At 50.6% G+C, this 23,802-nt stretch overlaps 1 protein-coding gene across 1 annotated transcript in view; it reads right to left on the bottom strand.

Moving 5' to 3' along the window:
• Positions 1–13,898, bottom strand: part of ZBED4 (zinc finger BED-type containing 4) — a 59,655-nt gene extending 45,757 nt beyond the window's left edge. Inside the window, exon 1 of the mRNA XM_075342550.1 lies at positions 13,766–13,898. The gene's annotated coding sequence lies outside the window, so the exon portion shown is untranslated. The remainder of the gene's footprint in view (positions 1–13,765) is intronic.
• Positions 13,899–23,802: the final 9,904 nt, after the last annotated feature.

Here is a 23,802-nt window from a genome sequence, read left to right on the forward strand (position 1 = left end):
AGCGTTACAGAGTTATAACCTCAAAGTGCCATTGGTCAGAATTAGAAAAAAATGGCCTAGTCATGAAGGTGAAAATTGGTTCAGTCATTAAGGGGTTAAGAAAAAAAATAAAATTACTATGCCTTCCAGTAAAGGTTTCTGAGTGATACTCAGTGATACTCTCCTATTACCACTGTAGTGGATCTATGGCAGGGCGTGAAAAAGGATATCGTTTTCGTTCATTTGTCACATGGCCACTTAGGCCTGTAATTAGCTGCAGTGGTCAGGTGAATAAGTGCTGGTTATTGGTTGTTTCACTGATCATGAGCCATTTAAGCCACCTGATTGGCTACAGCAAATCAAAGGGCTTCAGCAGTAGAGATGAACATAGTTCGGTTAGCTGGACTTCAAATAAAGTTCGGTTTGAGACCTGGACTTGACTTGAACCCCAATGAAAATCATTAAAGGGAACCCGTCAGGTGCAGTGTGCACAGTGACACACAGGCTAGAATTGGTCCGAGTGGAATGCTATGTTTTATCGCACTCCACTCGCACAGATTTTCTCACCGTGTGGCTTAGGCCTAACTGTACCTGTATCTAGTAGCATAGATAAAGATCTTTAGAAAGAGTATTTCTAAAGATTCCACATCATATGCTAATGAAGCCAGGGACTAGCCGCAAGGGCGTTACTTCCCTTGGCTAGTCGGCCCCTGTGGGCGTGCCAACATGCTAATGAATGTGCAGCGTCAGAGGCATGGTTGCGCTCACCGCTCCCTGCTGCCACTGCGCCAGACGCTGGATTTCGGCTCAGTGCGCATGTTCATGAGAAGTCCCAGACTTCCAGTCATTCATACTATGAAGCAGATTGTAAACGTCCCAGCAGTCCGGGGACGTTCTGATCGTATGCACTGAGCCGAAAACCAACAGTAGCAACAGAGGTGAGAGCAACCATGCCTCTGACACTGTGCATTCATTAATACGCCCACAGAGAGCATGCTTACATGCTAAGGTGGCCGACTAGCCAAGAAAAGTAACGCCTTGGCAACTAGTCTCTGACTTCATTAGCATAGTATAAAGGATCTTTAGAAATAAGTTGTCAAAATCTCTATCTATGGTACTAGATACAGGGACAGTTAGGCAGGGATTAGCAATATGCAACCAGAACTACTTGTTCTAGATCAGTGTTTCCCAAACTCCAGTCCTCATGGCTCCCAACAGGTCATGGTTTCAGGATTTCCTTACTATTGAACAGGTGACAGAACCATTAGGCTATGTGTCCACGGTAGAATGTACCTGCGGATGTTTGTGCCTCAAAATCCGCAGCTTTCCCCCAGAATCCGAACCTTAGCATAGCTGCGGATTTGACGCGGATTTGGTTGCGGATTTTGATGCGGATTTTGTCCATTGTACTCTAATGTGTTTCTGAATAAAGCTTTGACTGTTTTGAAGGCAAAAAAAAGTCTGTCATTTCCTGTCCCAACCCTCCTTTCTTCTCCATTATCCATTTTGTTAGCAGTCTCACAGTGTGCTTATACAGAAAAGCTGCGGCCAACACCACTGGGCTCTTACATTCTAACAGGCTGTATATAATAACCCAGTGGTGGTGGCCGCAGCTTATAGCTAAAAAATGTGGTCCCATGTTCCCTTTCACTGTTATTTAAAAAAAAAAAAAAATGTGCTCCGCTGTATTTTCACTGTCCAGCCCGATGCAAGCAAGCAACTGAGGGCTGTGCTTCTCAGCGGGATAAGGCTGAAGCATTCTCTGCCCCTGCCGCTGAGAAAAACAGTCCTCAGCTGCCCCTGAAAATGGCGGCTCCGTTGTGAAGCGCCATTCTCAGGTGCTGTACCGAGGCTCATCCAGCTGCCCTGATGCATTTGGCTGGGTAATATAAGGGGTTAATGCCAGTTTTCTGCAAACTGGCACTAAGCCCGAGGTTCATAATGTCATGCCTGTGTAGACACAGCCATTATGAACCTCCATTTGGGAAAAAAGAAAACACAACACCTTTATTAAAAATTTTAATTGAAATAAAAACACACACACACATCCCTGATTGCCATCTTTATTACTCCCAAGCCTCAGAGGTTAATCCAGGACAATATCACAGGAAAGCTCTCTGCCGGCTGCTGGGAGCGGCAGAACTCACTGGCCGGGTCAGCTCAGTTCATAGCTGAGCTCGGGTCAGCTGACTTCAGAGCATCAGCTGACCCGGGCACAGAAGTCAGCCGGTCAGCTGACTTAATTCGCGAGCGCGGGCGGGTCAGCTGAGTGCACATCGACAGCTGAATAGTCGGCCGATGTGCACTCATCTGGCCCGGGCACGGACATCAGCCAGTCCCAGCAGACGGAAGAGAGCTTTGCAGCATCTCGTACACTGACGGCTGCTGGGACTGGCTGACGTCAGTGCCCGGGTCACATGACTGCACATCGTCAGCTGACTTAATTCGCGATCGCAGGCGGGTCTGCTGACTGCACACCGACCAGCTGATGTGCCGGGCTCCGATGTGCACTCATCTGATCCGGGCACGGACGTCAGCCGGTCCCAGCAGACGGAAGAGAGCTTTGCAGCATCTCGTACACTGACGGCTGCTGGGACCGGCTGACGTCAGTGCCCGGGTCAGCCGGGTGCACATCGGAGCTGTCATGGATTATCGTCGGGGGATTCAGGGAGTAATAAAGATGGCAATCAGGGATGTTTGTGTGTTTTTATTTCAAATAAAATTTTTCAAAAAGTGTTTTCTTTTCTTTAGTACCAAACGGAGGTTCATAATGGCCGTGTCTACACAGGCATGACATTATGAACCTCGGGCTTAGTGCCAGTTTGCAGAAAACTGGCATTAACTCCGTTATATTACCCAGCCAGCCAAATGCATCAGGGCAGCTGGATGAGCCTCGGTACAGCACCTGAGAATGGCGCTTCACAACGGAGCCGCCATTTTCAGGGGCAGCTGAGGACTGTTTTTCTCAGCGGGAGGGGCAGAGAATGCTTCAGCCTTATCCCACTGAGAAGCACAGCCCTCAGTTGCTTGCTTGCATCGGGCTGGACAGTGAAAATACAGCGGAGCACATTTTTTTTAAAAAAGAATTGTGAAAAAAGAGCTGGGATCCTGTTTTGCCAGCTAAAAGCAAGCAGCCTGTAACTAGCTGCTTTTAGCTGGCAATCCAGAGTTCGGACACAACACGACTACACTGCCACTACTCTACACTACAAAATGGTGAAACTTCCTCTTCCTGAACTATCCTACATCACTTCCTGCGGATTTGTTTGCGAGATCCGCACCAAATCCGCAGGAAAAAGAGCCTGTGGGAACAGACCTGCGGATTTCATGCGGATTTTACACCTTGCATTGACTTGCATGGGAAAAATCCGCACCAAAATCCGCAACAATAATTGACATGCTGCAGATTTTTCCGGATCAAAATCCGCGGCAAATCCGCCGCGGAAAAATCCGCAGCATGGGCACAGCATTTCCAAAATGCCATTGAAATGGCTTGGAAGTGCTGCTGCTGCAGATTTTCGGCAAATCCGCGGTAAATCCGCGGCAAAATCCGCGGTAAATCCGCAGCATGGGCACATAGCCTTAGGCATCACCTGTGCTATATTAAGGAAATCCTGAGAACATGATCTATTGGGGCCCGTGAGGACTGTAGTTTGGGAACCACTGGTCTAGAGGCCACCTGACAGGTTCACTGTAATTTGACAGTTCAGGTCTCTGGCCACATGCAGTCAGCCAGAAACAGAACACTTCCAGGGGCAGGTTATGGTTTTTTTTGGTGCACGTTACATCCGATCACGCTGTTACCCCAGAACACTTAGCAGCTCGCACTCGGCTGCGCACCGAGTGTACCAGAGCTGTGATGCTCGTACAAGTTTGCATATGTAAAATACCCGAACTCTGATTTTTATGTAAAGTCTGTGTTCGATATTAATACCGATCTTCAAGTTCGCTCATCTCTACTCAGCAGTCCTGTGACAGAAGACTAAAAACTATGCCCCTAATAAAAGGCTTATCCAGTTATATAAAAATACTAAGAGCAACACCCAAACAAAAATATTGAGAGCTAAAGTTTGAGGCTGTGCATCTGCTATAGACAAGGACAACAAAACAATGGTGGCCTATGCTGCACAAGGATAATTACGTCATTACTTCACCAGAAACATGCACAATCAAAAGGTCAACGTCCACTAACTGCTACTGTGTCACAAGACTCACTGCGGCAGCCTGTACCACTGACAATAGCAGCTAAATACAAGACATGCTACACCAGACAGATTAGGAATATTAAACTGGTTCTCTTATCAAGACTGCCCTTTCCACAAGGCCGATACATCTTCACTTCTGCATATGGAGGTGAGCGGTGCTAATTCAGTCCAGTCAGCGGGTGTCAACAAGAATTTCAGGCAGAGAAAGATGCGGCCAGTAAGATTTCCTACGACCACAATCGTCTGGCTCTCCAGATGAGCCACCGGCAAAAAAGTCGGACACTAGCTGTCTCACAGAGAACACAAGAGCGCTCAGTTGAGCCAGAAGTATCTGTGTGCAGTGGATGGCAGGAAGTTTGCAGTTGGCCCAAAAAATTATTTGGCCAACAGCTAACGAGTACGGTAATTATAGTATTCTATGCCAAAATCAAAATCCTAAACAACTTCCTGTAAATTGACGTGCAACATTGTTAGTGTTGCTGCAGAAAAAAAAAAAAAGTCAAGGTATTAAGTAATCCATCACTTAGTATGTGTGTAAAACGCATGGATTAGCCACTTTAAATTACAACAGGACTAATCCTTGAGCGGATCAGTGCCGACTAAACATATGGCCAGCTCAATACAAGTGCACTGAACGATGCAGACACGGCTAGTCGGAACGTGGCTGGAAGTGTGCAAATCACATACTAACTGGCTCCCACAGCACAGTGAGGCTTGAACTTGAGCCCCCAAGCCCGGACTAAAAAAGGCTTTACACGCAATGATATCGCTAACGATAAGTCGTCGGGGTCACGAAATTCGTGACGCACATCCGGCGTCATTAGCAACGTCGTTGCGTGTGACACCTATGACTGAGTGTTAACGATTAGAAATACTCACCTAATCGTTGACACGTCGTTAATTTCCCAAAAATCGTTGCTGGACGAAGGTTGTGCATCGTTCCTGAGGCAGCACAAATCGCTACGTGTGACACCCCGGGAACGACAAACAACGTACCTGCCGGCAACGAGGTGGGCGTGACTTTCATGCGGCTGCCCTCCACTTCTATTGGACGCCTGTCGTGTGACATCGCTGTGACGCCGCACGAACCACTCCCCTTGGAAAAGAGGCTGTTCGCAGAACACAGCGACGTTGTTAGGAAGGCAAGTATGTGTGACGGGTCCTAGCGATATTGTGCGCCACGGGCAGCGATTTGCCCACAAACGATGGGGCGGGTGCTTTTGGAAGCGACATCGCTAGCAATGTCGCTGCATGTAAAGCGCCCTTAACTCTTAAAGAGACTTCTGTGTTCTTTCAAATTAAAAACAACCAAATGAAGGATTAAAGTTAATTCATAAATTACCCCTCATACTCATTATTGCTTCTTTGGTTTGACAGAAAATGAAATTTATAACCATTTTCTCTGCCTAGGATATAACATATCCGAAGGAGCCAAGGGACTGGTTTGGCAACTTCGTCCCCTGCAAAGATTTTCCCTGTATATATTACCACATATAGTAACTGATTGTGGACAATCCTCAGTAAAGGGAACCTGTCAGGTGCAATATGCACCCACAACCACGAGCGATTCTGGGTACATATTGTTAATACCTGCCTATAGTACCATAGATAAAAGGATCTTTAGAAAAAGTATTTCTAAAGATCCTTTATAATTTGCTAATGAGGCCAGGGACTAGTCGCAAGGGCATTAGTTCCCCTGGCTAGTCGGCCCCCTTAGCATGTTAGTACACCCCTGTGGGCGTGCTAACAAGCTAATGAATGTGCAGCGTCAGAGAAATGGTCGCTCTCACCTCTGCCGCCACCGCTAGTTTTCGGCTCCTTGCGACCAATCAGAACGACCCAGACTTCCAGTTTGAAGCCAGGAAATGTACACCCGGTTTCATAGTAAGCATGACTGGAAGTCCGGGACTTCTGATCACGCACACTGAAGCCGAAATCCAGCGTCGGGCGCTGTGTCAGAACAACCAAGCCTCTGATGCTGCTCCTTCATTAGCATGGTAGTACGCCCACAGGTGCATCCTTACATGCTAAGAGGGCCGAATGGCCAAGGGACACTTGACAGGTTCACTTTAAAGGGTAGGAATGTATCTTTAGGATAGACAATACTGATCGCTGGCGGACCATCTGATCCAGAGAACGGTGACCTGCAGAACATCGTAAGGTATTCGTAGTACCTCTGCTCCATTGCGTGTGTGAGCCTGCCGGAGTTCTTGCAATTGGACAATCACTGATCAAAAAAATTGACGTAATCTTGTAGTGATATGCTATTACTTTCTGTGAAGCCTAACTCCAATTAATCCGCATGTCTATTGTTGGCATGCATTTTTTCTTCCCATCCCTTTAACCCCGCGCTGTAGACTTATGAGTGCCCGAACACCCCAATGCTTAATCAAGTAACGAGCACTGCATAGCACGCTCGCTCATCTCGTGACCACAAGTATGCGATTTGTATATTTCCAGCTACATTGTATTGTAAGTAGACGTATTAGGTCTCACTCAATTCACTTTCATTGAGCGAGGCCGCACATGTATAGTCGGCATGTGACTGCATGTAATCGCATACTTGTGGTCACATGCCCACCATCGGAGAATCCTGACAGCGCACACACTGCGCGCTGTGAGTACTCAAGTCTACAGTCACAGTGACTGCAGACTTGATCACCAGGGGCCGGACAACCTCTTTAATGCTCTACAAAATTTAAAAGGGGTTGTCCAGGTTTGAGAGGTAAGGGTACTTTCACACTTGCGTTGAACGGTATCCGTTGCATTGCGTTGTGTAACGGATGCAACGGATGTGTTGCATATAGTGGCACAACGGATGCAACGGATGCTGCAAAACAAAGCAATTCGTTTTGATTTTCTTTTTTCTTACAGTTTAACCAGCGGCAGACTATTGTAAACGATCAGCTGATCGCTCCCTGCAGCCGGCCGCCGGGTGATCAGCTGAGCGCTGTCACTTGCCGGCGGCCGGGCATGCCGGCGCTCAGCTGAGCGCTGTCACTTGCCGGCGGCCGGGCATGCCGGCGGGCGGGCGCTCAGCTGAGCGCTGTCACTTGCCGGCGGCCGGGCATGCCGGCGGGCGGGCGCTCAGCTGAGCGCTGTCACTTGCCGGCGGCCGGGCATGCCGGCGGGCGGGCGCTCAGCTGAGCGCTGTCACTTGCCGGCGGCCGGGCGCTCAGCTGAGCGCTGTCACTTGCCGGCGGCCGGGCGCTCAGCTGAGCGCTGTCACTTGCCGGCGGCCGGGCGCTCAGCTGAGCGCTGTCACTTGCCGGCGGCCGGGCGCTCAGCTGAGCGCTGTCACTTGCCGGCGGCCGGGCATGCCGGTGGTCGGTCGCTCAGCTGAGCGCTGTCGCTTGCCGACGGCTGGGCGCTCAGCTGAACGTTCGGCCACCGCGAGCCAAAATAAAGTTTGATTTAAAAAAAAAAAAAAAAAAGAAGAGCATGCGCAGTGGAATCCAGAGGATTCCGCTGCTCAAAATAACGTTACATGCTGCGTTCCTCCCGCTGGGCGGAAGCAACGGAGCGTCGCCCAGCGGAAGCAACGCAGGTCCTTTTGGTACAATCCGTCACCTATACAAGTCTATGAGAAACAGCGGAATCCGTTAACGGATTCCGCTGTTTCCCAAAAGGGCGGATTGTAACGGAAGGAAATAAACGCAAGTGTGAAAGTACCCTAAGTCTGCACACTATGTGACTGCAGATTTCTGATGCGCATGCTTTCTCATTCACATGACAGCATGAATGCTATTTCCAAACCTGCCGTCATGTGCAGGCTAGCTGCATTCAGCATTTCTCAAGTGGATAATTGGCATGTAAACACATGTATGCTGTCATGTAACCAATCACTCGCATCACTATTGGACAACAGATCAACTGCATATGGATCTGGAGAAAGTAAAGAAAAATTGGGTAACTGTCCCCTGGACCAGCAGCATTGCTCCGCTCACAGAACTGTATCACCACCTGGTATCATGTGACCAGTGTAGTCTTCACAATTTTCTTTAGCAAAAGAGCAGTGTTTCTTCCACTTGCACAAAACTGAATGCAAAGTTTATGGTATGAGACCGACGGGACCCAAGGCTACGAGGGAAGCAGCAGCGCTGGTCTAGGAGGCAAGTATAATTTATATTTTATTCTAGGCTCGAAAACATTTTATAAAAAAAAAAAAAAAAAAAAAAAAAAAAAAAAAAACAACAAACGTGTTTAAATCCTTTAAAAACCCCAGTGTCTGAACCTGAATGATGAACATGTCGCGCCTCCAGCTTCTTAGGCTAAGTTCACACATCCTGTGTTTTCAATCCGTCAGGTCCGTCAGCAACGGATCAGTCATTTTCAAGATGTCAACTGATGCAACTGATGTGTTTTTCACAGGATTCCTTTCACAGGAATCCTGTGAAAAAACGGATCAGTTGCGTCCGTTACATCCGCTGTGCGTCCGTTTTTTGACGGATCAGTCATGATCCGTCTGTGTTTGGGACAGCCCAGTGGGCGTGCCAAGCATGCTGGGCATGCTCAGTAGAGCATGACGGAATCCTGCGCTGGATTCCGTTGTAAGACGGATTACGACGGAATCCAGCACCATAGACATGCATTACAAGCTTGACGGATGGCGACGGATTCCTGCGCGGCGCGTTAATTTTGACGGCCCGAAAAACGTTACATTCTGCGTTGCTCCCCGCTCTGCGGTCAGTCAAAAACGACGGACCGCGACGCAGCGGATGCAACGCAGGGTCATCAGTCGCAATCCGTCGCTAATAGAAGTCTATGGGGAAATACAGGATTCCTGCAAAATATTTTGCAGGTTACCGTAATTCCCCAAGGCGACGGATTGTGACTGATGCAAAACACAGGATGTGTGAACTTAGCCTTAGGCTATGTGCGCACTAGGCGTTTTTGCCGCGTTTTTAGCGGCGTTTTTTACCGCGTTTTTGTGCTGAAAACGCAGTGACATTGCTTCCCCAGCAATGTCAATGGGTTTTCATAAGTGCTGTCCCCACACAGCGTTTTTTTTTAGCTGCGTTTTTGTGGTGACCACAAAAACGCAGCATGTCAATTATTTCTGCGTTTTTCACTGCGTTTTTCACTCATTAAATTCAATGAGATGTTAAAAACGCAATGAAAAACGCATATAGCCGCGTTTCTATGACTAAAAACGCAGCTATACACGCAAGGGGTGGGCACTACAGTGACGTGTACAGGAAGAGGATTCCTTCTGTTGGTAAACACAGAAGCATGAATCCTCCCGGTACCGTCACCGCTGCCTCCACCTCCCGTCCTGTGCATGTCAGCTCCGTGCGGCGCCATGTCTGGGCGGGAGGTGGAGGCAGCGGCGAAAACCAAAGTGAACAGTAGAAAAATAAAAAAAATGTCATATATACTCACCTGTCTGCAGGGTCCCGATGCCATGCCCGCTCCCAGCTCCTCCCGGTCCCGCCGCTCTGGCTGTGTGCAGTCTCCCCGGCCGGCAGGACCTTGCTTGCAGGACCTGGCGAGGGATCACCTGATGCAGTCACCTGACGCATCAGCTGATCGTAGTCTCGCCGGCTTCTTCGCGCCTGGCCGGCCATCAGCTGATCCTGCCGTCAGGGGACTTCATCAGCTGATTACCGGCAGCTCTTGCAGCGATCGGACGGGATCAGACTCCTGTCCAATCGATCGCTCCAGGAGCTGCCGGTAATCAGCACAGCACACAAGTGAGTATTATTATTTTTTTTTTTCTACTGATGCATCAGCTGATTGTATAACCGGCTTTTATACAATCAGCTGATGTGGGATGTGATTCAGGCACTTGATCCTGACACATCATCTGATCGCTTTGCTTTCCAGCAAACCGATCAGATGATATTGGATCCGGATTGGACGGCGCGGGACCCTGACCCAGGATTACTGCGGAGGGGGGTTAATTTCAATAAAGATGGAGTCACTAATTGTGTTGTGTTTTATTTCTAATAAAAATATTTTTCTGTGTGTTGTGTTTTTTTTTTTATCATTACTAGAAATTCATGGTGGCCATGTCTAATATTGGCGTGACACCATGAATTTCGGGCTTAGGGCTAGCTGATAATATACAGCTAGCCCTAACTCCATTATTACCTAGCTAGCCACCCGGCATCAGGGCAGCTAGAAGAGTTGGATACAGCACCAGAAGATGGCGCTTCTATGAAAGCGCCATTTTCTGGGGTGGCTGCGGACTGCAATTCGCAGTGGGGGTGCCCAGAAAGCATGGGCACCCTGCACTGTGGATTCCAATCCCCAGCTGCCTAGTTGTACCCGGCTGGACTCATAAATTAGGCGAAGCCCACGTCATTTTTTTTTTTTAATTATTTCATGAAATAATTAAAAAAAAAGGGCTTCTCTATATTTTTGGTTCCCAGCCGGGTACAAATAGGCAGCTGGGGGTTGGGGGCAGCCCGTATCTGCCTGCTGTACCCGGCTAGCATAGAAAAATATGGCGAAGCCCATGTCATTTTTTTTTTCTTTTTGGGCAAAAAACTGCATACAGTCCTGGATGGAGGCTGCTGAGCCTTGTAGTTCTGCAGCTGCTGCCTGCTCTCCTGCATACACTAGTGAATGGAGGATGCTGAGACTTGTAGTTCTGCAGCTGCTGTCTGCTCTCCTGCATACACTAGTGAATGGAGGATGCTGAGACTTGTAGTTCTACAGCTGCTGTCTGCTCTCCTGCATACACTAGTGAATGGAGGATGCTGAGACTTGTAGTTCTGCAGCTGCTGCCTGCTCTCCTGCATTCACTAGTGAATGGAGGATGCTGAGACTTGTAGTTCTGCAGCTGCTGCCTGCTCTCCTGCATACACTAGTGAATGGAGGATGCTGAGACTTGTAGTTCTGCAGCTGCTGCCTGCTCTCCTGCATTCACTAGTGAATGGAGGATGCTGAGACTTGTAGTTCTGCAGCTGCTGCCTGCTCTCCTGCATACACTAGTGAATGGAGGATGCTGAGACTTGTAGTTCTGCAGCTGCTGTCTGCTCTCCTGCATACAATGAACATTTTGAAGAAGGAAATGACATCAGACCTTTTTTTTTTTTTTTCTTCATCAACAATCTTTAATGGCATTGTGCACTGATTAAAAACGCAGTGAGCAAAAACGCAGCAAAAAACGCACCAAATCGCGGCAAAAACGCATGCGTTTTTGCCGCGTTTTTTTAGCCGCGGGTGCGTTTTTTAGACAAAAACGCACATAAAAACACAGCGTGAAAAAAACGCCTAGTGCGCACATACCCTTAGGCTAAGTTCACACTTCAGTTGTTTTCAATCCGTCAGGTCCGTCAGCAACGGATCAGTTGTTTTTAAGATGTCAACTGATGCAACTGATGTGTTTTTCACAGGATTCCTTTCACAGGAATCCTGTGAAAAAACGGATCAGTTGCGTCCGTTACATCCGCTGTGCGTCCGTTTTTTGACGGATCAGTCATGATCCGTCTGTGTTTGGGACAGCCCAGTGGGCGTGCCAAGCATGCTGGGCATGCTCAGTAGAGCATGACGGAATCCTGCGCTGGATTCCGTTGTAAGACGGATTACGACGGAATCCAGCACCATAGACATACATTACAAGCTTGACGGATGGCGACGGATTCATGTGCAGCGCGTTAATTTTGACGGCCTGAAAAACGTTACATTCTGCGTTGCTCCCCGCTCGGCGGTCAGTCAAAAACGACGGACCGCGACGCAGCGGATGCAACGCAGGGTCATCAGTCGCAATCCGTCACTAATATAAGTCTATGGGGAAATACTGGATTCCTGCAAAATATTTTGCAGGATTCCGTAATTCCTCAAGGCTACGGATTGTGACTGATGCAAAACAACTGAAGTGTGAACTTAGCCTTATATAACCGTGTTTGCCAGTGTACTAGGTATTTGTAGGATACTCAGAATCTGCGCTTTCAGCCTGTAATGATTCTTATCTTATTTTGGTAATCCTGCAAGTTATAGAAGCAGACGCTTAACTGACCAAGAAAATAAGGGCCAGCTAAGGAATGTGGAAGAGATATGATGGGGTTAAGGTTCAGTTTATATTATGATCTCAGCAGCCATTGAAATTAAATAGGTAGTGCTCAGAGGAAGAATAGACCATGTAGGCCAAACAGAGTACAGCTAGGCTAGTGATTGGCCTTCCTTATTAAAGGGGTTGTTCAATACTGGTTATTAATAGCCCGTGGCGCAGCACAGGTGACCAGCACATGACAGTGGCACAGCCCAGCCACCAGGCCCATGATGGTGGCGCTGATCAGGTAACCCAGTACCATGATGGTGGCGCTGATCAGGTAACCCAGTACCATGATGGTGGCGCTGATCAGGTAACCCAGTACCATGATGGTGGCGCTGATCAGGTAACCCAGTACCATGATGGTGGCGCTGATCAGGTAACCCAGTACCATGATGGTGGCGCTGATCAGGTAACCCAGTACCATGATGGTGGCGCTGATCAGGTAACCCAGTACCATGATGGTGGCGCTGATCAGGTAACCCAGTACCATGATGGTGGCGCTGATCAGGTAACCCAGTACCATGATGGTGGCGCTGATCAGGTAACCCACCCATGATGGTGGCGCTGATCAGGTAACCCACCCATGATGGTGGCGCTGATCAGGTAACCCACCCATGATGGTGGCGCTGATCAGGTAACCCACCCATGATGGTGGCGCTGATCAGGTAACCCACCCATGATGGTGGCGCTGATCAGGTAACCCACCCATGATGGTGGCGCTGATCAAGTAACCCACCCATGATGGTGGCGCTGATCAAGTAACCCACCCATGATGGTGGCGCTCATCAGGTAACCCACCCATGATGGTGGCGCTCATCAGGTAACCCACCCATGATGGTGGCGCTCATCAGGTAACCCACCCATGATGGTGGCGCTGATCAGGTAACCCACCCATGATGGTGGCGCTGATCCGGTAACCCAACCATGATGGTGGCACAGCCCAGCCACCAGGCCCATGATGGTGGTACTGATCAGGTAACCCACCCATGATGGTGGCACAGCCCAGCCACCAGGCCCATGATGGTGGTACTGATCAGGTAACCCACCCATGATGGTGGCACAGCCCAGCCACCAGGCCCATGATGGTGGTACTGATCAGGTAACCCACCCATGATGGTGGCACAGCCCAGCCACCAGGCCCATGATGGTGGTACTGATCAGGTAACCCACCCATGATGGTGGCACAGCCCAGCCACCAGGCCCATGATGGTGGTACTGATCAGGTAACCCACCCATGATGGTGGCACAGCCCAGCCACCAGGCCCATGATGGTGGTACTGATCAGGTAACCCACCCATGATGGTGGCACAGCCCAGCCACCAGGCCCATGATGGTGGCGCTGATCAGGTAACCCACCCATGATGGTGGCACAGCCCAGCCATCAGGCCCAGGAGTACAGCACTGCTGCACACATTGCGCTCGGCCATGAGTCTATATGACAGCACGGCCTCCATGCGCACAATGGTCCGGGCCGGAGGTCAGTGTGTCTCAGGCCTTGCTCGCACTACCCCTCCTCACACCGGAACTCCGGCCATCTCCTCTGTGCTCTCACACAGCCGCCCGCTCCCGGGGCACGTACCTGGCCTCTCCCAGGCCTCAGCAGCCGCTCACTCTCCGCAGGCCAGCCAGAGCTCTCACGGCCCCATTCATTAGTTTAATGCTTTGTCTCCCTCCCGTTCACGCGACGTTCCGTCCGACGGCGAGATGAAGACGAGAGGCGGAGCGCGGCCTGCGTGCCACTACGTCACCGAGTCAAAGGTTCTGAAAATGGCGGCTTCCTGCAGACGGCTGCCCCACGGCGTCAGCATAGTGGGGGCGGGGTAGAGCGGCCGTGCATTGGCTCCGCCCCTCTGCATACAAACACACACTGTGGCGGCCACGCCTGCCCGCCCGCCTGCCCGCGTCGCGTTTGTTTTGGCAGATGGCAGTCGCGCTGTACGGGGTTTCCGCAGCACTTGTGGCCTCCAGCCAGGGCGGGGTGAGCTGGGAAGACAGTGGCGGCTCATTATAGCCAAGACCTGAGGAGACAACGACATTACGGCCTTTGTTCTGAGGAAGGAAGGCAAACTGGGGGTTAACGGATATTGTTCACCCCACAGTAAATAGAGGAAGAAAGAAATGAGAATATAGGAAGAGACACATGGCCGTATTGTGGCCGGACGTGTAGAAACAATATTCCAGTATAATGTCTGGTCAGATAACACTGCGTGTAAATATAGGGTTAGACGGCAGCCTCATGGGGTCCCAATGTACGGTAAAGGGAGAGGTCCAGTCTGATAACACTGCAAATATAGGGTCAGACGGAAACTTTAGGGGGTCCCAGTGTATTTGGTAAAGGGAGAGGTCCAGTCAGATAACACTGCAAATATAGGGTCAGACGGAAGCGTCATGGGATCCAAATGTATGGTAAAGAGAGCTGTCCACTCCAGTCAGATAAGGCTAAGTTCACATTTCCGTTGATTTGTATCAGTCACATGCGTCGCTTGACGCATGTGACTGATGCGCTGTTCAACGCTGTACAACGGATGACAAAGAACAGAATTCTTTGTCGGATTCCGTTGTGTGCGGGGGGCGGAGTTCGGGGGCGGAGCCGAGCGGGGGGCGGGGCCAGGCGCTGAGGATGTCAGTGGAAGTGCTGCGGTCTGCATGGCTGGGGACAGGTGAGTGTATCTGTGAGTGAGTGTGTGTATGTGCATGTATGTATGTATGTGTGTGTGTATGTATGTATGTGTGTGCACATGCAAAGTGCGGGAGGGGGCGGAGCCGAGCGGGGGGCGGGGCCAGGCGCTGAGGATGTCAGTAGAAGTGCTGCGGTCTGCATGGCTGGGGACAGGTGAGTGTATGTGTGAGTGAGTGTGTGTATGTGCATGTATGTATGTATGTATGTATGTATGTATGTATGTATGTATATGTGTGCACATGCAAAGTGCGGGAGGGGGCGGAGCCGAGCAGGGGGCGGGGCCAGACGAGGGTGTCAGTGCTTGTCTGCATGGCTGGGGACAGGTGTGTGTGTGTGTGTGTGTACATACATGTGCGGAGTGCGGGAGGGGGCGGGGCCGAGCGGGGAAGTGTCGGCCTCCCTGCACACGTAACCAGCCTAAATATCGGGTAACAGCAAAGCACCCGATGTTTACCTTGGTTACCCGATATTTACCTTGGTTACGGGCCTACACCGCTTAGCGCTGGCTCCTTGCACCGTAACCAGGGTAAATATCGGGTAACCAACCAAAGCTGGTGACGTGTGCAGGGAGCCAGAGAGCATGCGCAGCGAAATCCGACGGATCTCGCTGCTCAAAAAACGTTACATGCTGCGTTCCTCCCGCCCGGCGGTCAGTCGTTCCACGACTGATCAGTCGGGCGGAGGGTGCAACGCAGCATCATCAGTCACAATCCGCTGCTCATACAAGTCTATGGGAGCAGCGGAATCCGCTAAACGGATTCCGCTGTTTACAAGAGCAGCGGATTGTGACTGATAGATTTTAGCGGAAATGTGAACTTAGCCTAACACTGCAAATATAGGGTCAGACTGAAGCTTCATGGGATCCCAATGTATGGTAAAAGGAGCTGTCTGGTTAGATAACACTGCCTGTAAATACTAAATATAGCCTCATGGGGTCCCAATGTATGGTAAAGGGAGAGGTCCAGTCAGATAACACTGCAAATATAGGGACAGACGGAAGCGTCATGGGGTCCCAATGTATGGTAAAGAGAGCTGTCCAGTCAGATTGTAACGGGGTGCCAGGGGTGCCTCGGGGGTTGTAGTCGTGGCCCCATTTTCTATCAGGCCAACCCCCGGCTCTGCCGTCACTATTGGGACAGGGGATTGTTCTGTGGGGCAGAGTGTGGTGTAAAAGAGCATACTTTCAGCCGCAGGAAGACTCTTCAGGCAGGGTTCAGATAAACCAAACGACATCTTTATTGCACAGAGTTTCACAGACAGCTCAATGCACGGATTTTGTAGCGCACGGTCACAATTCCTGTCCGGGGAAATCTTTCCTTGTCGTCTCCTCTAGTGGGGATGTGCCCGGCTACTCCACTTCACCTAGGCTCCCACTCCGGCTAACACAGACTGGACCCACACCAATTCTGCTTCACCCTTGAGGACACTTCTTCTCTTCTTCCCTTCTTTCTTTCTGCCCACTCAGCTCCACACTCTGCCCCTGACTGTTCCTTCTCCCCCGTCCGGAATCAACTAACATTTACACACACACACACACACACACTCTCTTTCCCCCTAAGCTGCTGGCTCCTCCTCCCTCCTGCACAGTTTCTATGGGGACAGCCATCCCACTCGGCCACTAGGGGAAACCCAGCTATAGGGTATGTGCGCACTAGGCATTTTTTTCACACTGCGTTTTTATGTGCGTTTTTGTCTAAAAAAACGCACCCGCGGCTAAAAAACGCGGCAAAAACGCATGCGTTTTTGCCGCGATTTGGTGCGTTTTTTGCTGCGTTTTTACTCACTGCGTTTTTAATCAGTGCACAATGCCATTAAAGATTGTTGATGAAAAAAAAAAAAAAAGGTCTGATGTCATTTCCTTCTTCAAAATGTTCATTGTATGCAGGAGAGCAGACAGCTGCAGAACTAGTGTATGCAGGAGAGCAGACAGCAGCTGCAGAACTACAAGTCTCAGCATCCTCCATTCACTAGTGTATGCAGGAGAGCAGACAGCAGCTGCAGAACTACAAGTCTCAGCATCCTCCATTCACTAGTGTATGCAGGAGAGCAGACAGCAGCTGCAGAACTACAAGTCTCAGCATCCTCCATTCACTAGTGTATGCAGGAGAGCAGACAGCAGCTGCAGAACTACAAGTCTCAGCATCCTCCATTCACTAGTGTATGCAGGAGAGCAGACAGCAGCTGCAGAACTACAAGTCTCAGCATCCTCCATTCACTAGTGTATGCAGGAGAGCAGACAGCAGCTGCAGAACTACAAGTCTCAGCATCCTCCATCCAGGACTGTATGCAGTTTTTTGCCCAAAAAGAAAAAAAAAATGACATGGGCTTCGCCATATTTTTGTATGCTAGCCGGGTACAGCAGGCAGGTACGGGCTGCCCCCAACCCCCAGCTGCCTATTTGGACCCGGCTGGGAACCAAAAATATAGAGAAGCCCTTTTTTTTAATTATTTCATGAAATAATTAAAAAAAAAAATGACGTGGGCTTCGCCTAATTTTTGAGTCCAGCCGGGTACAACTAGGCAGCTGGGGATTGGAATCCACAGTGCAGGGTGCCCATGCTTTCTGGGCACCCCCACTGCGAATTGCAGTCCGCAGCCACCCCAGAAAATGGCGCTTTCATAGAAGCGCCATCTTCTGGCGCTGTATCCAACTCTTCTAGCTGCCCTGATGCCGGGTGGCGAGCTAGGTAATAATGGAGTTAGGGCTAGCTGTATATTATCAGCTAGCCCTAAGCCCGAAATTCATGGTGTCACGCCAATATTAGACATGGCCACCATGAATTTCTAGTAATGATAAAAAAAAAAACAACACACACAGAAAAATATTTTTTTTAGAAATAAAAACAACACAATTAGTGACTCCATCTTTATTGAAATAAACCCCCCTCCGCAGTAATCCTGGGTCAGGGTCCCGCACCGTCCAATCCGGATCCAATATCATCTGATCGGTTTGCTGGAAGGCAAAGCGATCAGATGATGTGTCAGGATCAAGTGCCTGAATCACATCACACATCAGCTGATTGTATAAAAGCCGATTATACAATCAGCTGAAGCATCAGTGCAAAAAAATAAATAATACTCACTTGTGTGCTGTGCTGATTACCGGCAGCTCCTGGAGCGATCGATTGGACAGGAGTCTGATCCCGTCCGATCCCTGCAGCAGCTGCCGGTAATCAGCTGATGAAGTCCCCTGACGGCAGGATCAGCTGATGGCCGGCCGGGCGCGAAAAAGCCGGCGACACCGCGATCAGCTGATGCGTCAGGTGACTGCATCAGGTGATCCACCGCCAGGTCCTGCAAGCAAGGTCCTGCACCGGGGAGACTGCACACAGCCAGAGCGGCGGTACCGGGAGGAGATGGGAGCGGGCATGGCACCGGGACCCTGCGGACAGGTGAGTATATATGACATTTTTTTTTTTCTACTGTTCACTTTGGTTTTCGCCGCTGCCTCCACCTCCCGCCCAGACATGGCGCCGCACGGAGCTGACATGCACAGGACGGGAGGTGAAGGCAGCGGTGACGGTACCGGGAGGATTCATGCTTCTGTGTTTACCAACAGAAGGAATCCTCTTCCTGTACACGTCACTGTAGTGCCCACCCCTTGCGTTTATAGCTGCGTTTTTAGTCATAGAAACGCGGCTATATGCGTTTTTCATTGCGTTTTTAACATCTCATTGAATTCAATGAGTGAAAAACGCAGTGGAAAACGCAGAAATAATTGACATGCTGCGTTTTTGTGGTCACCACAAAAACGCAGCTAAAAAAAAACGCTGTGTGAGGATAGCACTTCTGAAAACCCATAGACATTGCTGGGGAAGCAATGTCACTGCGTTTTCAGCACAAAAACGCGGTAAAAAACGCCGCTAAAAACGCGACAAAAACGCCTAGTGCGCACAAGGCCATACAGTGCAATTACAATAAAACATCAACAGCTTTGTCTACCCCAGCGGGGGTATCTTCAGGGGGAAACACTGCACCTCTTTGTAAGGGGTCTGCCCACCCCTTACAAGATAACACAGCAAATATAGGGTCAGACGGCAGCCTCATGGAGTCCCAATGTACGGGAAAGGGAAAAATCCAGTCAGATAACACTGCAAATATAGGGTCAGACGGAAACTTTAGGGGGTCCCAATGTATTTGGTAAAGGGAGAGGTTCAGTCAGATAACACTGCAAATATAGGGTCAGACGGAAGCTTCAGGGGGTCCCAATGTACGGTAAAGGGGAGAGGTCCAGTCAGGTAACACTGTAAATATAGGGTCAGACGGAAGCTTCATGGGATCCCAATGTATGGTAAAAGGAGCTGTCTGGTTAGATAACACTGCCTGTAAATACTAAATATAGCGTCATGGGGTCCCAATGTATGGTAAAGGGAGAGGTCCAGTCAGACAACACTGCAAATATAGCGACAGACGGAAGCATCATGGGGTCCCAATGTATGGTAAAGAGAGCTGTCCAGTCAGATAATACAGCAAATATAGGGTCAGACGGAAGCATCATGGGGTCCCAATGTATGTTAAAAGAAGCTGTCCAGTCAGATAACACTGCAAATATAGGGTCATATGGAAGCTTCAAGGGGTCCCAATGTACGGTAAAGGAAGCTGTCCAGTCAGGTAACACTGCAAATATAGGGTCAGTGTTTTCTCAGGCTGGTCTCTCCGAGATCAGTGATTGTTTTGTCTTGATAATGTATGGTAAAGGGAGAGGTCCAGTCAGATAACACAGCAAATATAGGGTCAGACGGAAGCTTTATGGGATCCCAATATATGGTAAAGGGAGAGGTCCAGTCAGATAACACAGCAAATATAGAGTCAGACGGAAGCTGAATGGGGTCCCAATGTACGGTAAAAGGAGCCGTCCAGTCAGATAACACTGCAAATATAGGGTCATATGAAAGCTTCAGCGGGTCCCAATGTACGGTAAAGGGAGTTGTCCAGTCAGGTAACACTGCAAATATAGGATCAGACGGAAGCGTCATGGGGTCCCAATGTACGGTAAAGTGAGAGGTTCAGTCAGATAACACTGTTAATATAGGGTCAACGGAAGCGTCATGGGATCCCAATGTATGGTAAAGGGAGAGGTCCAGTCAGATAACACTGCAAATATAGGGTCAGACGGAAGCGTCATGGAGTACCAATGTATGGTAAATGGAGCTGTCCAGTCAGATAACACAGCAAATATAAGGTCAGACGGACGCGTCATTGGGTCCCAATGTATGGTAAAGGCAGCTGTCCAGTCAGATAACACAGCAAATATAGGGTCATACGGAAGCTGAATGGGGTCCCAATGTACGGTAAAAGGAGCCATCCAGTCAGATAACACTGCAAATATAGGGTCATATGAAAGCTTCAGGGGGTCTCAATGTACGGTAAAGAGAGCTGTCCAGTTAGGTAACACTGCAAATATAGGGTCAGATGGAATCGTCATGGAGTCCCAATGTACAGTAAAGGGAGAGGTCCTGTCAGATAACACTGCAAATATAGGGTCAGACAGAAGCGTCATGGGGTCCCAATGTACAGTAAAGGGAGCTGTCCAGTCAGACAACACTGCAAATATAGGGTCAGACGGAAGCTTCATGAGGACCCAACAGGGGCGTAACTACCACGGTCACAGATGTCGCCACTGCGACTGGGCCCGGGCGTGCAGAGGGCCCGCCAGTTCCTAATTCAGCTAGATGTGTGTCGGAGGCTTCGCATCCAGCTGACATACATCGGAGCACAGAGTCCCGTAGGGTCTCTGTTCTGCGATGTACTGGCCGCCGATTAAGGCCATGAATATTCATTGCTCCCCACGCACACGATCCTGGGCATGGGGAGCAGAGAATATGCTGACATCTGCCGGTGCTGTAAGTGGCCTCGCATGATGCTGACGTCATGCGCTGCGCCGCTTACATGCTGGTCGATTGCTGGCATGCCAGCGTCGCCGGGGGAGCGCAGGGTAGGTGAGTACCATGGCCACCAGTCGCACAGGGCCCATTCCAGCAGAGAGCAGATGGGGCAACACGGGGAGCAGCAGTTCACTGTCACTTGCTGCTCCTGCAGTGCACAGGCTTCAGCACAGGTCACCCTCCCCTCCTGTGTGTCCTATCTGCTTCCGTCTTCACCATGCAGAGAGGGGGCAGGGGCGCCTGCATTGCTGCGGCCAGAGAGAGGCTCCTACACTTCTGCGGCCTGAAAGAGAGGGTGAAGGGGTGCCTGCACTGCTGCGGCCGGAAAGATAGAGGGGGGAGGGGTGCCTACACTGCTGCGGCCGTAGAGGGAGGAGGGGCGCCTGCACTGCTGCGGCCTGAGAGATAGAGGGGGAGGGGTGCCTGTGTGGCGCCACAGGTGCTTCACCTCATCCAGAGGTGTGGTATCCCATCCCAGTGTAAGGAAGGGGTCATCCACCGGTTCATACGACACACGCACACAGACAGACTCAACACAACACTCCACTAAAACTTGGTTAGAGGAAGGCGTCACAACTTTGAGCTTGGTGTCTGGTGCCACTACCACAATCTGGTAACTACATCTTCTTTTCAGCATGTATTAATTGCAGCAGCACCTAGACGGTGTTATTATGACTTTTTGATCACTGCTGCATGGTCAGGGGTTTATGTGCCCTCCGTTTCCCAGGAATTTTACAGTGCTACTTATTATGGCAGCACATACAGTTAGGTCCAGAAATATTTGGACAGTGACACAATTTTCGCGAGTTGGGCTCTGCATGCCACCACATTGGATTTGAAATGAAACTTCTACAACAGAATTCAAGTGCAGATTGTAACGTTTAATTTGAAGGTTTGAACAAAAATATCTGATAGAAATTGTAGGAATTGTACACATTTCTTTACAAACACTCCACATTTCTCTATCGTTTCATTGAGGGACACAGGACCATGGGTTATGCTGCTGTCACTAGGAGGCTGACACTAAGTAAACAGAAAAAGTTAGCTCCTCCCCAGCAGTATAACCCCTGAGCCGGAGGCGGGCTCAACCAGTTTTTTGCTTAGTGTCGTAGGAGGCTGATGTGGGCCGACTGGGCCCCTTTCAGCCACTTGATTTTTTGCGTATTTTTTTCATTTTTTCTCGGCGACGCTCGTCGCTCTCATCTGTGGTACTTTTCTGTTTCTGCAGCTATCGTACTTATCTTTCTCAGCTCTCGCAGCCCGGTGGGTACCACTCCCTAGGGTCGCAGAGGTTTGAGTCTCCGGGCCCTCGCCCCCGTCCATTCCCGCGGTACCAATCCCTGGTGTGTTCGTGCGGGGCAGAATCTTCCTGGGCACCCCTATCCGCTCTGCGGTATCACCCCAAAGGGCGCAAGGGGCTCGGCAAATAGGGACTGGACCACAGCGCGTCTCGATCTGGATGGGGCCCGCAGCGCTGCTATGTTTTTAGGGGTTTCTATCCCCCACCAGGTCCACCTCCCTGCCTTCTTCAGCCGGTTCCCTGGTGCCCGCAGCCATCCCTTCTGCGAGCGGAGCACACAGGAGCATGTGCAGAGTCTCAGCCTGCACTCTGCAGCGCGCCGAGGATCAGGTAGGACACCATCTCCTACCTTCTCCCCCTCGGGCGGCTGCAAAAATTTAGGACCCGGTCTGGGCCTAGTCGCCGGGCACCCCCGCTACATCCGCAGAGCTCCCTGAAGACTCCTAGGCCGGGCAGATTCGGATCGCTGCTGCGACGCCGCCGCCTTGCGGCCGGGTCCGCCGCCGCTGCCTCTGCCCGCGCGGCAGCCTCAAATTTAGCCCCCGGCTTCGGCCGGGTCCTTGGCGTCCCAGGCCGCGCCGCCGCCTCGCGGCCGGGTCCGCCGGCGCTGCCTCTGCCGCGAGGCAGCGTCAAAATTTAGCCCCCGGCTTCGGCCTGGTACTTGGCGTCCCAGGCTGCGACGCCGCCGCCTTGCTGCCGGATCCGCCGGCGCTGCCTCTGCCCTCTGCATAATTTAGCCCCCGGCTTCGGCCGGGTCCTAGGCCGCGACGCCGCCGCCTCGCGGCCGGGTCCGCCGGCGCTGCCTCGGCCACGAGGCAGCGTCAAAATTTAGCCCCCGGCTTCGGCCTGGTCCTCGGCGTCCCAGGCCCGCCTCCTGCGCAGCGCTATTGGCCGCCGGCCTCTCCTTCTCCGCCCTCTGCTCTGCCCCAGGCATCATCAGGGGGGTGGGGGATATTTTTTCCCGCTTCCTCAGTGTTCATTTTATTTAAAAAAAAAAAAAAAACAACAAAGATTATGGCAGACTCCCGGTCTGCGGATTGCTGAGGCTGCAGCAACCTTTTTCGGGGAAAAACAGAACACACTTTTTTGGTAGTGTATATTTTTTATATTGGGTCGATTTTTTATTATAGATACGTGCATGATCTTTCATACATTGACTCCTACATTGCTTATGCGGGCACTTGTTTTTTCTATCACGTTTTTAGTACATAGCGTTTCCAGCTCGACTTTTTAGTGATTTTGGGCCGGTAAGCCCAAGACTCGGTCCCCACTTTTGTGAGTTAGTTTCAAGAAGATGTCAGATTGCTGTTGACCCCTGCCGGCTTGTAACGCCCTGTCTCAGGCCACAACTCCCCTCGCTACGTCCCTCGGGTTCGTGCGCATGCGCCGCGTCTCCGGCCGATGCTCGGTCATACCATCCATAGGACTGGCGCAATCCCCTCGGGGAGGGGAGTCCCGTACCAGGGACTTTTTCTTCTATGCTGGAAGCGGACCCGCCAGGTCTCGTCCTTGTGGCTCCCCAGTTTCCACTTATCCCCCAGGTCCAGACTGTCCTTCCTCTGGCAGTCTTCCGACATCTCGGGTGATGGCCCAGGCTTCCACCTCTGCTGGATTCCGAGCAGGACCTAGATGTCTTGGCGCATGACGAATAGCCTGCTAAAAATGGTGAGTCAAGCCGTAAGGCTACGGACAGCCCTCTTCTCTCCGTGCACGCAGGTCTCCCTTAAGACATTTGAAGCAGACCCTTATGT

This window comes from Anomaloglossus baeobatrachus, chromosome 4, assembly GCF_048569485.1.
Source record: "Anomaloglossus baeobatrachus isolate aAnoBae1 chromosome 4, aAnoBae1.hap1, whole genome shotgun sequence".
NCBI lineage: Eukaryota > Metazoa > Chordata > Amphibia > Anura > Aromobatidae > Anomaloglossus > Anomaloglossus baeobatrachus.